Raw genomic sequence first — 13,214 nt, 5'->3', positions numbered from 1 at the left:
GCCAAGACTTTGAGTACTTTGGTGTGATTTGGAACTCATGGTGTGAATTCTGACACATCAGGGAGAAGTTTTTCTTGAGCACTGATATAACTTGTCCTTTCAATTCAGATTTTCGAGAAAAGATTTCACCATTGGACTGTTTATGCTTATTTTACAGTTGAGACTTTTTCTTTTTATATTACATGGAAATAATTTGCACATATATTCTCCCTAACTAAAAACATCACCTATCAGTCTTACTGAATTCCTGTGCCCAGTGTCTGCAAGGTGCCCACTGTCTGCAGGGTGCCCAGTGTCTGCAAGGGTGCATGTGACAAAGTCATCCCTGCTTCAGTGAGAGAATAGATGGCCCAACTCTCCATGCCTGTAATCCCAGCACTTTGGGAGGCCAAGGTGGGCGGATCACCTGAGGTCAGGAGTTGGAGACCAGCCTGACCAATATGGTGAAACCCTGTCTCTACTAAAAATACAAAAATGAGCCAGGCGTGGTGGTGGGCGCCTGTAGTCCCAGCTACCTGGGAGGCTGAGACAGGACAATTGCTTGAACCTGGGAAGCGGAGGTTGCAGTGAGCTGAGATTGTGCCAGTGCACTCCAGCTTGGGTGACAGAGTGAGACTTTGTCTCCAAAAAAAAAAAAAGAAAAAGTTATTGTATTTTAGGAAAATATGAGATAAATGCTGGTACATGTAATAAATACATGATGTTGGGCCAGGCGCGGTGGCTCATGCCTGGAATCCCAGCACTTTGGGAGGCCGAGGGCCTGCGTGTCCGGATGCAGTGTTCTTAGGGCCAAAGGTGGCTGTGTAGGAGGAGTGAGAACAGGTGGAATGTGGGCACTTAGGGTACGAGGCCAAGAGTGGAGCATTGTTGTAGGATTGTGGACCACAGCAGGGAGTGTGAGTGCACGGACGGGGATCACGAGGACCCTCTGATTCGTAGGATTGTGGACGACAGCCGGGGTGTGGGTGCATGGATGGGATCACGAGGACCCTCTGATTTGGGTGTTAGCTGTGTGGTTGCTACACTCTAGATCGTGCTATGTGATGTTTCTTTGGCACCTCAGGCCCCCTTGTTGAGGTTCAGTGATATCTGATGGAGAGAAAAGGGTGTTGGGGTGTTTGTGATAAGTCGCTGGATAGGGAAGAGAGGGAGGCATCTAGGGACCACTGTCTTTAGGAGTTTAATGAGGGCAAGGAATGGGGTAGTAGGAGACAGGGCAGCAATAGTGATTAAACTTTTGGTACTAATGGGTTGCAAATATGCATTGGGGGTGAGGAGGCCACTGGTGTTGGACGTGGAGCTTTGTGGTTGGAACGATGGACGTGCCCTTTGTGTGGGGGTCATGCAGTCACGTGCTTGGTGGCTTCCATGCAGTGTCTTCGTAGGGTGGGGAGGGATGGCAGGCATTCAGTTGGTGGCAGGTTGTGTTGGGTCCTTTCCAAGCTTTGCTTCATTCAGACTTTAAGCAGGACCTGGCCCGTGAGGCACTTGGTGCAGAGTGAGAACACCTCGGCTGTCCCTGGAACTGCAGGGACAGAGGGTGTGTGGCAGGGTGACAAGCGGAGAAGCAGCTGTGGGGGCTGGCGAGAGCCTCTGTGCCCCAGAGTGGAGGAGGAGAGAAGCGGATGCTCGAGGTGTGAGTGGGAGGCTGTGTGTGAGAAGGGCCCCTTGGTGCTCACTGAACAGGAAGCTGCTTGCTGGGCATGGCTGTGGTCGGTGCCACTGTCATTGTGTGTCCAGGGTCCTGCCACAAAGATCTCAGGGCTTCACCTCACAGCCCTTGATGGCCTGGCAGCCAGAATTGAGTCTGTAGGTTTTTTTTGGTTTTTGTTTTTGTTTGAGACAGGGGCTCGCTCTGTCACCCAGGCTGGAGTGCAGTGGCATGATCACAGCTCACTGCCGCCTCTGCCTGTTGAGCTTAAGTGATCTTTCCTTCTTAGCCTCCCTATTAGCTGGGAGTACAGATGCTTGCCACCACACCCGGATAATTTTTGTATTTTTTGTAGAGATGGGGTTTTGCCATGTTGGCCAGGCTGGTCTCGAACTCCAGGGCTCAGGCGATCTGCCTGTCTGGGCCTCCCAAAGTGCTGGGATTACGGGCATGAGCCACTGCGCCCGGCCACCTCTGTGTTAAACTGTTTAGATGCAGCTGTCACAGAAGCTTTAGGAGAACCTCATCTGTTTTCATATTAGAAGCTGTTTTCTTGTTCTCGACACTCTGTATCCCAATAGCTCATTCATGGAAAACACACCCAATTAGGGACTGATCAAGGATTTTCTACCCACTGCCTTCATGAAATGCAATTAGAAGTCCTTTTTAAACATTTTTTTTTTTTTTAAAAGATGGTGGTTCTAAGTGTGGATCCATCTGAAGAACAAAACAAAGCTTCATATTCTCTTAGGCAGGAACATATACTAGGCTGGTTTTGTTTTTTTTTTTTTTAAACAAAATTTTTTTTTTTTTTTTTTTTTTTTTGAGACGGAGTTTCGCTCTTGTTGCCCAGGCCAGAGTGCAATGGCACGATCTCCGCTCACCACAATGTCTGCCTCTTGGGTTCAAGTGATTCTCCTGCCTCAGCCTCCTGAGTAGCTGGGATTACAGGCATGCACCACCTGGCTAATTTTGTATTTTTAGTAGAGACGGGGTTTCTCCATGTGGGTCAGGCTGGTCTCGAACTCCTGACCTCAGGTGATCTGCCTGCCTCAGCCTCCCAAAGTGCTGGGACTATAGGCGTGAGCCACAGTGCCCGGGCTCAAAATCGTTTTTTTTAAAAAATACAGTTATTTCCTGATTTTATTGAAGAGGATGTTGAGATATCAGAGTAAGAATTCAGGTGTCAGGCAGGACATTGTCCCTGTGCTTGTGGTGATTGCTGTCTTTGTTTTCTGCTTCAGAGTAGCCTGAGCATTTGGAGGAGGACGGATCATCCTCAGCCTCTGTGGCTCCTTGGGGCTGGGGCACTGGTCCTAGGTATGTTTGCAGGTTGGGGTGGAGGATGATAGTGACATCCATGAGAGGTGTGATGTTGCTTCAGGGGTAGCATCTTACGCCCCAAGGAGATGACCTCTTAGTTTCCCTGAACCTCACAGAGGCTGAATTTGCTCAGCCAGTGGTTCGTAACGGCTGAGCAGTGGTTGAACTAGGGTTGGACCTATATATATTAGTTAAAGAAAACAGCTTGCCCCCCTTCCCTTACTAATACATTGGTTAATGCCATGTCCAAACAGCCTGTTTTACTTTTGTAAACAAGCCACATGGATAAGGGCTTAGCTTTCTGGGAAGAAATCAGCCGTTAACATTTGCCTCCTCTGAGCTGGGCCTGCCGTGGAGAGATGGGGACTTCAGTTGGTGAGTGCCTGGGCACCCTCACCCAAGGGGCCAGCACACCTGGATGCTGAGCCTCCAGGTGGGTGGTGCAGGGCAGGTGCTGAACGGGTCTGTGTGGTAGGTTTGCAAGGGTGGCAGTGTGCCACTGTCTGGGTGGGAGCCTGCCTGCTCCTGTGGTGATGTCCTCTGAGGTCTCTGCTTCTCTCTTTAGGTGGTGGTTCCCTGAGCTTAAGCCCCTCATGCATTTCTCACACTGTAGGGTTACTTGGTTGTTACATCATAGTTGATCTTTATTTGGTACAATTTTTCTTTTTTTTACATTTTATTTATTTATTTATAACAGAGACGGGATCTGGCTGTGTTATCCAGCCTGGTCTTGAACTCATGGGCTCATGCCATCCTCCTTCCTGTTTTCCAAAGTGCTGGGATTACAAGCATGAGCCACTATGCCTGCAGTAGAATTTCTAAAAGCAGTCTTGTATGCTGCTAGACCCTGAAGGGGCTCATGATAGCTTTTCTTTTCCTTGCTTTTGGAGAAGAAACAGTGGGCAAAGTTTGATGATTGGATTTCAGGTGATATCGAAGTCCAGGGCTGGACTAGCTCCAGGGTAACGCTGATGGCAAACCCTACACAACACCCCCCCCACTCCACCCCCCGCCCGCCCCGTTGCAAAAGTAGGCCGTTAGTGCTTTCTGGAGCCCAAAGAAAATGTTTAATACTCACCTGCTCTTCCCAGCAAGTCTGTCATGTGCAAGGAGTTGCAGTGAGTGGCAGCCTGTTCAGAGCTGTGGTTCAGGGAGGAAGCATTGCTAGAGTGGGCTTTGGGCAGGAGCGTTTATCTCATGGAGACAGTTTTCTGCTGACTGCATTTCCACCTGGAAGGGCATACAGAGTGTTGTTTCTTCTGCTTGTGATTTTAAAACTTGCATATCAGTATCTACCTATTTTGAGTCTTACTAGTATTTTATGCAGGAACACAAAAAAAATACTTAACTACCTTTTTTGTAAAATACCGAAGTGAGTTGTTACTTATTTCAGATTTGAACTTTTCATTAACCTTTGTCCCAGCCTTGGTGAGTTACAGGGTACTATGGAAACTGTATTCTTGGTCTGCGGAGTTTCTGCCTCCCTGTTCAGCCCGACAGGCCGCTTTGTCTCTGCACACCTCTCCTTCGGTGTTGACGCCGGCCCGGCACGGCAGCTGTAGTTGGCACAGGCTTTGTTGGCACTTTCCTCCAAGACAAGCCCCTGCCCTCCCAGCAGGCTTGCTCTGCACTCACGGGCCTTGTTCCACCTTCCTGTGCAGATCTGTTTCTTAATGCATCTTGGTCATGGGTCATCACTGTTCACCCCTATTCAATTCATCCAGCTTGTGTATCTTTACATGTAATAAAGGGGTGTTCCCGCTCTTAAGAATTGCATTTCTCTTGCTTGCAAAAACTGGTTGAAAAGGCTTAACAGGTCTGGTAGCCTTCTGGGTGCGGAGGGTATTGCCTAAAGAATTTTCCATGCGTGGCAGGCGGCTAGTAGGTATGTGTCTGGCACCCTTCCATGTGGGTGGTGCTAATACTAGTGGTGCAGGGTGGTGCTTGCTGTGGGAATGGGAGCACCCTGTGTATCTCTTGTCCCTTACTGACTGGAAGGCATCTGATGCCTTGCAGTGCAGGTCCCAATTTGTGTGTGTTTTTTTTAAAGTATGGAATGCTTCACAAATTTGCATGTCATCATTGCACAGGGGCTATGGTAATCATCTCTGTGTTGTTCGAATTTTTAGTGCATGTGCTGGCCAAAGCGAGCATGCCATGCTTGCCTTGACTGTGAACAAGTTCGATTTGAAATACTTCACATTTGAGGCCGGGTGTGGTGGCTCACACCTGTAATCCCAGCACTTTGGAGGCCAGGGCGGGCAGATCACTTGAGGTCAGGGTGAAACCCTGTCTCTACTGAAAATATAAAAATTAGCTGGGCGTGGTGATGCATGCCTGTAATCCGAGCTACACGGGGGCTGAGGCAGGAGAATTGCTTGGGCCTGGGAGGCAGAGGTCGCAGTGAGCCAAGATTGCACCATTGCACTCCAGTCTGGATGACAGAGCAAGATTCTGTTTCAAAAAAATAAGAAGAAAAAAATGAAATACTTCACATTTGAAAAACTTCCTGGCTAGAAGAAAAATCCTTGCTTATGTCTAATGAAAGAGGCAGAGCCTGGGTGCTGTGGTGAGGTGTTGAGTGACAGTGTCAGGGCCTGTGGGAAGTGGTGGCTGGCTTGTGCTGTAAGGGGCAGGAGCGCCGGAGGCTCACCAGGCTGTGATGGGGTTGGAGTGAGAATAGGGCACACACCTTCCTGCCACCGGGGAGCAGGGTAAACAGCAGAACCTTGCTGTGCGTGTCTGGGTTCCAGCAACATTCCTGGTGGGTGGTGGGGAGGAAAGGACTAACCGTGTCAGCACCTGGCCTTTGTGCGACACAGGCCTCCTCCCTGGAGCTTCAGCTTTATCTGGAAATGAGTCTTTGATGCGTAAAACCATTCCTGAATGATACTGTCCAGCTGGTGGAAACAGGTTTGTTTTGACCTAAAATCTAGGGGTATTGAGAGAGAGAGAAACAGAGACAAACAGCATGGGGGGGAAGCTGTGCATAAAGGGGCGTTTGTGGGATTGTCTTTACTCAGGATCCAGCTTGAGCCAAAATGGAGGAAGAGACTTGGTCTCTACAAAACAGGTGGTTTTCTGAGACAGATTCAAAACATTTTCTAGAGAAGCTCTACTGCATCCCTCCATCACATTCAAAACATTGTTTCTAATTATGTTTTGAGAGTGTAGAGTTAGATTGTAGAATACTGAAATTAAATCCTTAGCGAGGAAAGCGTAGACATGACCCGGCATGTTCTCCAAAGCACTGGCACCAGTGGGCGTGCGTTGTCAGCTGGGGTGTCCTCCCTCTGCTGAGCCTCCTCCCCCTGCGGCCTTCGCCTTGGCCCTCGGTGCACTGCATCGGTATGCCAACTGCTCACTGTGCACAGACCTTTTTCATACTGATGAATTCATGTTTATTAGTTTTTAAAAAGTTTATTTCTTGGATCTTAGTCACAGCTAACCCTGATTTTGCTTTCAGTACAAGGATTTTAAATTTCTAGACCGGATTTGAGTTGTTTGAACGGAGGTCTGGTGGCTTTGGGAAAGGTCTTTGCATGGATGATGGGGGAAGGTGCCTTTTTGGTGAGTGCCATAGTCGGCTGCCACCTTGCCATCCAGAGAGATTCCTGCTTGTGGACACTGTTCAGTTATGCAGGGTATGTTTAATTTTTTAAGAGTCAGGTTTGCGTTTTTTTTTTTTTTTTTTTGTAGGCGGAGTCTCGCTCCGTTGCCCATGCTGGAGTGCAGTGGCACGATCTCGGCTCACTGCATAGTCCGCCTCCTGGGTTCATGCCATTCTCCTGCCTCAGCCTCCCGAGTAGCTGGGACTACAGGTGCCCACCACCACACCCAGCTAATTTTTTGTATTTTTAGTAGAGATGGGGTTTTACCATGTTAGCCAGGATGGTCTCCATCTGCTGACCTCGTGATCCGCCCGCTTTGGCCTCCCAAAGTGCTGGGATTACAGGCGTGAGCCACCACGCCCGGCCAGGTTTGCGTATTTTTTAATAATTCTTTTTCTGAAGTTTTTTTCCTGACTGCTTTTGTTGCTGGGTGATGGAATATATTCTGACATTGGATGTGCAAGATCTTAAAAAAGTCTGTGTAATAGAGTCTGTGTAAGAGAGCCTGTGTTGAGAAGTTCTGTAGTCTCTTCAGAATGAAATTCATTTAAATATTTTAGGACTTTACTCCAGAGGGTTTTAGCGCATGCATAGCGAGGAAACTTTTTTTTTTTTTTGAGACGGAGTCTCACTTTGTGGCCCAGGCTGGAGTGCAGTGGCTTGACCCTGGCTCACTGCGATCTCTGCCTGTCAGGTTCACGCCATTCTCCTGCCTCAGCCTCCCGAGTAGCTGGGACTACAGGCGCCCACCACCACGCCCGGCTAATTTTTGTATTTTTAGTAGAGACGGGGTTTCACGGTGTTAGCCAGGATGGTCTCGATCTCCTGACCTCATGATCTGCCCGCCTCGGCCTCCCAAAGTGCTGGGATGACAGGCGTGAGCCACTGTGTCTGGCCGCAAGGAAACTTATTTTTTATAAACCACGATGCGCTCTCTCTTTCCGTTTTGACTGTGACACACACCAGCCACACCAGGATTCATGCACACTCACACGCATTGCCACACAGCCACAGATGTGCCTGTTGATGCCACATGGATTTATTTTCAGTCCCGGCAGGCTTGGAGGCAGGTGGCCCCCTTTCTGTAGCGCCTTGCTGGGTGGTGCCTGGATGTCCTCTGGCTTCTCCAGGGCTCTGCCCACGTTGCTGTGAGTTGGATGTTTTGGGGCCCTTAGTTTGTGCTTGATATTTTCTTCTGCTTTCTTCCTTTCCCTCTGACCTCCTCCTCCCCCTCCTTTTGAGACAGAGTTTTGTCATGTCATCCAGGTTGGAGTGCATTGGTACTCACAGCTCACTGTAGTGCTGACCTCCTGGTCTCAAGCAATTCTCCCACCTCAGCCTCCTGAGTACCTGGGACTACAAGTGCATACCTCCATGCCCAGCTAAGTTTTTATTCTGTTTTTATTGTTACAAAGTTGAGGTTTCAGTGTGTTGCTCAGGCTGGTCTGAACTTCTGGCCTCAAGTGATCCTCCCCCCTCAGCCTTCCAGAGTTCTGGGATTACAGGCCTAAGCCACCACGCTGGACCGAGACATTTTCTGGTGGTCTGCTTTTCCTAGTCCCACTGTTATTTATCCCTCCCCCCAGGGGAACATGTACATTTTACGTGAACATATTGATAAAATGTTCATTTCTAATTACAGCACACTGAATTCTTCCGGAGGAAGCCTCCTGATGTGAACCCTGCCATTGTCCCCTTGAGGACTGGAGAAGTAGGAAGAGGCAGGGAAATGGTTGCGGGTGAGCACTGGGCTAGAGGTTCTGTGTTTTAGACCTCAGTCCTGAAAGGCTGTGATCTCCTCTGAGTCTCTGATTCTTTGTCAGATTCCTCATAAGAGCCAAGTCACAGATTATGGAGTTAAGGTAGTGGGCTGCAGCTCAGACCCCACACCTGTGAGAGACGCAGGCCTCTCCTGCTGTGGGTGTGTGCAGTAGAGCTGGAGTCCTTGACTTCTCCGGAGGCCGCCCATCAGTCTAGGTCAGCTGCACTGTGGGTAGTGTTAGAGTTGAGCTTACAGCTGGCTCTGTTGGTGATCATTGGGAATGAAAACGTTCCACAGAGTTCTGAGGGGGACGGAGTTGTGTTGAGAACACCTTTGGTGTTGTGTGTCAGTGGTGTAGATGAAGAATAGATCTGAGGTGGACGGACGTGTGCTGAGAACACCTTTGGTGTTGTGTGTGAGTGGTGTAGATGAAGAATAGAACAAGCTTTTCTTTGCTGATTGTGTGGTTGTGTTCACAACCTCAATTGCTGAGGCGCTGTGGTGTGTTTCAGCTTTATCCTAAATATCACATTGCATTTTAGATGGGTTTTCTCACCCATATCCCTGGATCACTGTTTTACATGGAGAACTTTGACACTTGTTTTTTCTTTGGTGTAGTTTTTAGCACTGAAAGTGTATACAGATAGTCCCTGACTTAACGATGGTTCGACTTAGGATTTTTGACTTTACACTGGGTTTATTGGGAGGTAACCCCATTGCAAGTCAAGGAACATTTTATCTCCTTAAAAGTAAAATCATTAATTTAGTGTTGTCTGCTTTTAAATTTTTACATATTCAGAGGTCCTATATATTTGTGCTTAGGATTCAGTTGTCTATACTGGAAAACAGCATTTTCCAAAAAAGTTTTCAGTTTACTGAAAACAGTGGGACTTCCTTGAACCTTCGGTGCTGCGGGTAGGAAAGAAGACTCTGGGACTGTGCATGCATGTGGATTTGAACAACGTGCCACACAGAGGGAGTTTCCCATTGTGATGTTTATCTTCTATATGAATGGAAGAATACAGTTCTTTTTTTTTTTGGTTTTGTTTTTCTTAAGAGAAAGGTTAAAATTTTTGTTTGTTTTTGTTTCTGTTTTTGTTTGAGGCAGGGTCTTGCTCTGTCGTTCAGGCTGGAGTGCAGTGGTGTGATCACGAACTCATTGGCTCAAGCAGTCTCCCATCTCAGCCTCTCCAGCAGCTGGGATCACAGGCATGCAACCCCACCCCTGGCTAGTTTATTTTAAACTTTTTTATAGAGATGTGGTCTCACATGTTGCGCAGGTTGGCCTTGAACTTCTGGGATCAAGCAGTCCTCCCACCTCGGCCTCCTAAATGCAGTAACATTTGATGACTTGAGATTTGAATACTTTAGGTTCGAAGGGACTGTGCTTGGTTCTTGGGGGCAATGCCTTCCAAACTGTCCATCATGACCTAGTATGTCTTTTTTTAGAAAATTTTCTTGGATGGGCACGGTGGCTCATACCTGTAATCCCAGCACTTTGGGAGGCCCAGGTGGGTGGATCACCTGAAGTCATAAGTTCAAGACCAGCCTGGCCAACATAGTGAAACCCTGTATCTACTAAAAATACGCACACACACACACACACACAAATTAGCTGGATGTGGTAGCACACGCCAGTAGTCCCAGCTACTCGGGAGGGTGAGACAGGAGAATTGCTTGAACCCAGGAGGCGGAGGCTGCAGTGAGCCGAGATCGCACCACTGCACTCCAGCCTGGGCAACAGAGTGAGACTCTGTCTTGAAAAAAAAAATGTTCCCTATCCCAAGGCCATAAAGATAGCTTCCTACGCCTTCTGCACATTTTGTACTTTTGCCCTTTGCATTTACACCTTTAATGTATCCTAAATTGATGTTTGTGTATGGTGTAGATAAGAAGCCAGCTGTTCCTAGTCTTCATGCAGACACCAGTTGTGCCAGCCTCCTGGGCTGCGCACGCGGTTCGTGGACCCATCTCCAGTGCCCCTGCTGTGTCCAAGCTTGCGGTGCCCTCCTGGCCAGCGGGCTCTCCTTGGGACACTGCCACCTGCCTTCATGGTGGACTCTGCCTGGTGTTGGTGTCTAGAAATACAATGGACTTGTGTATATTCATCTTATATTTTGTATCCAGGAATTTTTCTTTCTACAGATGAGGAAACTAAGAATGATTTTAACCATGGCTGCCCGACTCCACAGCCCCTGGGCCTAGTTTGCATCATGCATTGCCCTGCACTGACCCATAGGAGATTGAACTGGGCATAGCGTCGAGATGCCCTGGAGGGTGGGTTGCTGGAGCTGGGAGTGGCATTAGGAGCAGTGGAGAGGCATGGCAGAGGAGCGGATGCATGGGAGGTGCAGAGGCCAGAGAGAAATGAGAGTGGCCAGGGCACCACAGCCTCCCTACCAGACAGGAAGAGCCGGAGAGAGCTGGTCTGAGGGACAGCGTCTCTAGCCTTGAATCCATGGCTTTCATAAACCCCTTGGACATCTGGTGAGTGGGCTCTCGGGAGAGATGTCAGGTTGGAGAGAGCTCTGGAGGACTGTCTCTGGAGGACTGTTTGCTCAGGGGAGATGGTGGCATGCTGGGAAGTGAGGGGCTGCTCAGTGAGAGAGTGGGAGGCACAGAAGAGCAGAAAGAAGAGGTGAATGAGGAGAGAGGAAGTAGGGGTGTGGAGGAGTCAGTGGGAGGCGGGAAGAGCCAGCCCGTTTGCTGCACTGGTTTGGGAACATTAGAGTGAAGAAAACAGATGTTGGGGCAAACAATACAGTCTTTCACTTTTTGGTATTTTTTTGGTGGCTTTTTAAAAAATTCTCTGTCATATTAGCATCATGCTTGGTTCATGGAATGAGAGTCCACTGTTGTTGGCCCTCTTCATAAGTGGACGTTCCTTCTCCATTTCTAGGTTAGAAGGTGTGTGCTGCGCTTTCAGTGATGGATCTGTTCGCTTCGTTCCCTTCCCTGTTGTGAAAATGGTCACACACAGGCTGATGCCGTTTGGGTGTGTGTTGTCGTTTTCTTCTGTGACGTCTCCTTCCTCGTATGTCACTTTTTAGGATATTGGTGACAAATGTTCTAAATTCATCAACTGTGACCATCTTTTGTTTAAAGGAAACTACTTTGAGTTTCCTACTTTTCTCTCTTTTTAAAAGATGTGGTTGATAAATGTATATTAAATTTTATTCAATTAGCTTAAGAAAGTAGATAAGTTTATTGAAGAGCAAAACACAAAGCTTCGGCAATACCATTGTCCAACCTTCAGGGGTCTCTAACAGTTCTCTAGTTATTAATTCCCTCACAGTTACCTCAGGGGATTAGAATAACTTTATTAAAACAAAAATATAGTAAAAGTTTTTTGGTTTTTCAAGTGTCCTCCGTTGACTTGTCAGTGTTGAGAGTTACTTTTAATTTTGTATCTGAAGGAGCAGCTTAGAGGAATAGTTATTCCAGGAAGAAGACCTCTGATGGCTGATGCCCCTGCGTCTTCATTTCCGCCTGCTTCAGTCCTGCTCCTGCGGAACAGCCGTCCTGTTTGCTATGTCCCGACACCCAAGGCAGACATCGCTTGAGGCTCTTGTATAATACTTGCTGTTAGAGACAGTGGTCTTTTCTGCTTGAATCTCTTGTTGATGAATGTCATCTGTCAGGAGAAACTCGGATTATCTTTTTTTTTTTTTTTTTTTTTTGAGACCGAGTCTCACTCTGTTGCCCAGGCTGGAGTGCAGTGGCATGATCTTGGCTCACTGTAACCTCCACCTCCTGGGTTTAAGCAATTCTCGTGCCTCAGCCTCCCATGTAGCTGGGACTACAGGTTCTGAGCCATCATGCCCAGCTCATTTTTGTATTGTTAGTACAGATAGGTTTCACCGAGTTGGCCAGGCTGGTCTCGAACTCCTGACCTCAGGTGATCCACCCACCTCCGTCTCCTAAAGTGCTGGGATTACAGGTATGAGCCACTGTGCCCGGCCGAATTATCATGTTTTAATAGAAGAAAATTTTAGTCTACTTTCCCAAATGGGGAATCTTTCCTTTTGCTGGGGGGTCTGCAGTCATATTGTTGGAAGAATGTGTGACCCTGCAAAACCCTCTGCTCTCAGCAGCACCTGCTGGGCTGGTGGGCGTGCTCAGCACAGCTCCAGGACACAACTGGCTGTCCTTGAAACTTGCGGTGATTTAGAGGTGATGGGCGGCACCAGCACATTGAACTGAATGCAGAAGTTGAAGTGAAAAAGGCTTCCTGTTCCTTGAGCGAACAGACCGAAAGCGTGTGTGTGTGTGTGTGTGTGTGTGTGTGTGTCTGTGTGTGTGAAGAGCTGGTGGCTGTGGGTGCGTCAGTTGGTCTGTTCCTTGAGTGGACAGTCAGTTGGTCTTGGACTCCCAGCAGGACAGAACGAAAGCACATCTGTGTGTGAATGTGTCTGGAATTGGTTCCTTCCAGTGGGTTCTCGGTCTCGCTGACTTCAAGAATGAAGCTGTGGACCCTCGCGGTGAGTGTCACAGTTCTTAAAGATGGTGTGTCCGGAGTTTGTTCCTTCAGATTTTCAGATGTGTCTGGAGTGTTTTCCTTCTGGTGGGTTCGTGGTCTCGCTGACTTCAGGAGTGAAGCTGCAGACCTTCGCGCTGAGGGTTACAGCTCATAAAGGTAGTACAGACCCAAAGAGTGAGCAGCAGCAAGATTTATTGTGAAGAGTGAAAGAACAAAGCTCCCACAGCATGGAAGGGGACCCCAGTGGGTTGCTGCTGCTGGCTCATGTGGCCAGCTTTTATTCCCTTATTCGGCCCTGCCCATGTACTGCTGATTGGTCCATTTACAGAGCGCTGATTGGTCCATTTTACAGAGTGCTGATTGGTCCATTTTTACAGAATGCTGATT

General features: G+C 48.2%; 1 protein-coding gene and 1 non-coding gene across 11 annotated transcripts in view; one reads left to right on the top strand and one right to left on the bottom strand.

Annotated features, from left to right (window-relative positions):
- ANKRD11 (ankyrin repeat domain containing 11) overlaps window positions 1-13,214 on the top strand; it is a 222,184-nt gene that overhangs the window by 39,929 nt on the left and 169,041 nt on the right. For 2 of the 10 annotated variants that reach the window (XM_055099350.2, XM_055099348.2), the window contains exon 2: window positions 8,228-8,324. The exons of the other annotated variants lie outside the window; for them this stretch is intronic. The gene's annotated coding sequence lies outside the window, so the exon portion shown is untranslated. The remainder of the gene's footprint in view (window positions 1-8,227; window positions 8,325-13,214) is intronic. 10 annotated transcript variants of the gene reach the window in all.
- LOC112437513 (U6 spliceosomal RNA) lies at window positions 5,020-5,126 on the bottom strand. Its single transcript, XR_003026110.1, has one exon. It is a non-coding gene; the product is annotated as a U6 spliceosomal RNA (small nuclear RNA).

This window comes from Pan paniscus, chromosome 18, assembly GCF_029289425.2.
Source record: "Pan paniscus chromosome 18, NHGRI_mPanPan1-v2.0_pri, whole genome shotgun sequence".
In the NCBI taxonomy this organism is placed as follows: Eukaryota; Metazoa; Chordata; class Mammalia; order Primates; family Hominidae; genus Pan; species Pan paniscus.
The sequence above is the reverse complement of the archived record's forward strand: the minus strand, read 5'-3'. Positions and strand labels throughout refer to the sequence as shown.